Genomic DNA, 5199 nt, shown 5'->3' on the forward strand with positions numbered 1-5199 from the left:
TTGATTGTGTCCTTGATTGTGCCCTTCATGTGAACATTTGCCAATGCATGAGTGCTCTATGAAATAATATTTTAGGCAAGCATACATTTGGCATTTGAACAACATGACCAGGAGTCAAGATGGCAGCACGAAGCTAACAAGCTCCTGGAGCCTTTCCCTACTAAAGATATATGAAGCCTCTACTCTGACACTCACACTGCAGATCCCACCTAGAAAAAAAAAAGAAGATTCAATGGAGTCTTCAACTGCACACATCATGGAGGATCTTCTGTGAAAGTCTGTCTCCTTGAGGGAAAAGAGGAAGAAAAGTCCAGAAGGCAGAAAAGTGGGGAAATCCAGCAAAAGGATTTTAGCTACAGTACAATCCAAGTCCTGGCAGCTTAATAATAACAGAGGTCCCTGGATAGCAAACCAGCAGGGAGGATCCCAATGCCAAATAAAGTCTGAACACAGAAACACCAGGCTAAAGACTGGTGTTAATAATCCTCTGTTAAATCAGTACTTGGACATAAAGAAGGGGGGAAAAAACTTCTACAAAGGCAAGGCCTGGACTGAATATGCAACATCTTGGCCAACAACAAGCCTGGGATCAGACCCCAGTACCAGCAAAATAAAAGCTTGGAGATATATACATACATATATACATATACATATACATATATATATATATATATATATATATATATATATATATACCCCATATACCCCAGAAGTAAAACTACAATAACAAAGATGAGCAAAAAAAAGCTAAAAGAACACTCACTACTGAAATATACTTCACAGATAAAGATGACAGCAATAACATGTCTGAAGAAGAAAGCAGTGAAAGATTACAGGAGAAGTATCAAAACAGGGTATAAGTTGAACTGAAATACAAAATCTCATCAAAGAGCATAAAAAGAATTTAAAAACCAAAGAAGAGAGGAAGAAGAAAAATGGAAGAAAGAAATGAAAGTCATGTAGGAAAATTTGAAAAGTTGACCAGAGAATTCAACACCTTTAAAAAGGAAACACAAAAGGTAATTGAAGAAAATAAAATCCTAAAAATTAAAATTGAAGTTAGAAACCAATGAATCTACAAGACTACAAGATTCCATAAAACACAATAAAAACACTGAAAAAATTGAAGAAAAATATGAAGTACCTTCCAGGAAAATGAACGCCCTGGAAAACAGATCCAGGAAAGACAATATATGAATCATTGGACAACTATAAAGCTTCGACCAACAGAAGAACCTGGAAATTATGAGGGAAACCTGCTCCAATCTACTAGAACAAGATAACAATTGAAAGAATCCACCGAACCCTTCCAGAAAGAGACCCCTAAGATAAAAACTCTAAGGGCTGTAATAGCCAAATTCCAGAACCCTCAAATAAAAGAGAGAATATTGCAAACAGCAAAAAGAAAACAATTCCAATACAAATAGAACACAATCAGATTAACACAGGACCTATCAACCTCAACATGGAAGGATCAGAACTGGAATAACATATTTCGGAGAGCTAAGGACCTGTGATCACAACCCAGAATGTACAACTGTGCAAAATTCAGCATATGCTGTCTGAGAAAAGATGGATGTTCAATGAAATAGAGGACATCCAGAATTTCCTGACACAAAGACCAGAACTGAACAGAGAATTCAATTGCCAAATACACGATTGAATAGTTATATTAAAAAGGTAAATAAAGAAGGGGACTGAATAAACAAAACTGTTTTAAACAAATATTGATCCCTAAAAGGGAAGATATAACAATTTTAACTCATTAGAACTTCACTTCTTTAAAGATAATTACATGGTAGAATATAATTGAAAAGAATGAATCAAAGGGATATAGGTTTAATTGGGTCTAGTCCCTCAGTTAAAGAGGTTCAAGATCACATAACTATGTTTTAGATAATCCCCCCCAAAAAAGTAAGAGTGTCAACTTGAACTTAAGTATCTCATTACACTCTGACTGGCTTTAATCACAAGGTGCTAAGCACATGGTCTAATGAGAGCATCTTAAGATTCAAAGACCTGAAACAATATCTCTATTAATTAAAATCATTAATTACAATCATACAAACTTTTCAAATGAAGTTCTTAGAAACACCTCCAGAGCCCCCTAGCACTTCCAGATCTTCAAGATATTTTCAGTTAATTAGATCAGGATGCTTCACTTAACAAGGGGTTAAAGTACCCTGGTGGGAGAGGGGTGGAGTGGGGAGTGGGAGAGACAAAGAGCCTTGGCCCACTTAACAAGGTGTTAAGTATCCTGGGGCGGGGGGAGTTAAAGTGGGAAAAGAAAATAAGCCAAGGAGGAGGGGCACATCAAAAAATAATATGACTTCTGAGGATATTTTGGCTTGTGAAAAGTATTGTGGTGTGTACTTGAAAGATCCTTGAAAAGGGTGTAAGGTTAAAAAAATGATTATAATTATAATTTGGTGCAATTTGAGTCAATGCTGTTTATCAAAAATCAAGTAAAAAATCTGTGATGATCTCTAGATAACAAAAGGAACTTATCAAGCATATTAGAGCATCAAAGGAAGAGGCACAAAGATTTATAATTTTAGAGGGAAAGGGAGAATCTGAATGCTTTGTAAATTCTATTTAATAGATTTAGCCCAGGGAGGAAATAAAGATACATTCCCACTTGGGTTTAAAAATCTAACAATGTAAAGGGAGGGGGGGACTGGAAAAGGGGAAGATAAGGGAAGAAGGAACTGATAAAAGGGAAAGGAAGTATAAATGAAAATAAACAAATTTAATTTTTAAAAAGTAATTCAAAGGGGAAAGGTAGTAAAATTTTGGTGAGGAGGAATAAGAGAAAAGGAAAGAGATAAACATAAATGGCGAAAGAGAGCATAGAGGGAAATGCAGAATTAGTCATCTTAACTGTAAATGTGAATGGGACTGTCACATAAATCAGAAATGGATAGCAGAATGGATGAAAAAACAGAATCCTACAATATGTTGTTTAAAAGAAACACATTTGAAGCAGAAAGATATACACAGGGTAGAGGTAAAAGGTTGGAGCAAAATATATTATGCCTCAGCTGAAGTAAAAAAAAAAATATGGGATGGTGATTCTAATTTCAGACAAAGTAAAAGCAAAAATCAATCTCATTAAAAAGGGATAAGGAAGGATACTACATCTTCTTAAAAGATACCATTGGAAATGAAACTATATCATTACTAAACATGTATGCATTTAATGAAATAGCTTTCAGATTCCTAGAGGAAAATTTGAGTGAATTACAAAGAGACATATACAGCAAAACTTTAATAATGGGAGACCTTGGGGCGGCTAGGTGGAGTAGTGGATAAAGCACTGGCTTTGGAGTCAGGAGTACCTGGATTCAAATCCAGTCTCAGACACTTAATAATTACCTAGCTGTGTGGCCTTGGGCAAGCCACTTAACCCCATTTGCCTTGCAAAAAATAAATAAATAATGGGTGACCTCAACCTCCCTTTCTCAGAACTAGATACCTACAGAACCAGAGAAACTCATCTCAAAAACTCCTTGAAACAACAAATTCAGCAAAGTAGCAGGATATAAAATAAACCCACATAAATCATCAGCATTTCTATATATAAAAAACAAAGCCTAAGAACAAGAGATAGAAAGAGAAGTTCTATTTACACATAACATTAAACCCTTGGGAATCTACCTCCCAAGATAAACCCAGAAATTGTATGAACACAATTATAAAGCTCTCCTCACCCAAATAGTCAGTTCTAAATAACTGAAAAAACGTCAAATGCTCATGGTTAGTTTGAGCTAATATAATAAAAATGACATTTCCACCCAAATTAAATTACTTATTTAGTGCCATACCAATCAGATTACCAAATAAATATTTTATCAAGCTAGAAAAAATAGTAACAAAATTCATCTCGAGTAACAAAAGGACAGGAATAACAAGGGAACTGATTTTAAAAAATGTAAAGGAAGATGGCCTAGCTCCTCCAGATCTAAAACTATACTATAAAGCAACAGTCATCAAAACCATCTGGTACTGGTTAAGAAATAGAGTAATGGAGCAGTGGATTAGGATAGGTTCAAAAGAAAAGGCAATAAACTACAGCAATCACTATTTGACAAACCCTAAGATATCAGCCTCTAGGATAAGAACTCACTATTTGACAAAAATTGTTGCGAAAACTAGAAAATAGCATGACAATAAGTAAGGCATAGAGCTACATCTCACACCCTATACCGAAGTAAGGTTAAAATGGGTACAGGATTTAGACATAAGTAGCAATTCCAAAGATAAATTAATAGACAAAAAAAATCTATCTATCTGATTTTTGGAAAAGTGATAAATGTATGACCAAACAAGAATTAAAACACATTATAAACTGCAAAATGAATGATTTTGACTATATTAAATTAAAAAGGGTTTGCACTAATAAAATCAATGTTGCCAAAATTAGAAGAAAAATGGAAAGCTGGGAAACAATCTTCACAACCAGGAGTTCTGATAAAGATCTCATTTCCAAAATATATGGCGAATTGCATCAAATTTATAAGGTCACAAGTCATTCCCCAACTGATAAATAGTCAAAGGATATGAAAAGTTTTCAAATGAAGAAATTAAAACTATATGTGTGTGTATATATATATATATATATATATGCATATGAAAAAAACTCCAAATCATCATTGATTAGAGAAATGCAAATTAAAATAACAATGAGGTATCACCTATTAGATTAGCCAGATAAGAAAAAGGGAAGATGATCAATGTTGGAGAGGTTGTGGGAGGATTGGGACATTGAGACATTGCTGGTGGAGTTGTGAATGAATCCAACCTTTCTGGAGAACAATATGGAACTATGCCCAAAGAGCAATAAAACTGTTCATATCCTTTGACCCAGCAATTCAAATTATAGTACTATATCTAGAAGAAATTGTAAAAAATGGAAAAAAATCCTACATGTTCCAAAATATTCTTAAGAGCCCTTTTTGTAGTGGCAAAGAATTGGAAATGGGGAATGGCTAATCAAGTTATTGTACATGAATACTATGGAACATTATTATTCTATAAGAAACAATAAATGATCAGACTCTAGAGAAGTATGAAATGACTTACCGGATCTGATACTAAGAGAAGGGAGTAGAGCCAAGAGAACAATTTTCACATCATCATTATGAGATGAACAACCTTGATGGAAGCAATCACTCTCAGCAGTCCAGAGAACTAGGACAA

The sequence above is a fragment of the Macrotis lagotis genome, chromosome 5 (genome assembly GCF_037893015.1).
Source record: "Macrotis lagotis isolate mMagLag1 chromosome 5, bilby.v1.9.chrom.fasta, whole genome shotgun sequence".
Lineage (NCBI taxonomy): Eukaryota > Metazoa > Chordata > Mammalia > Peramelemorphia > Peramelidae > Macrotis > Macrotis lagotis.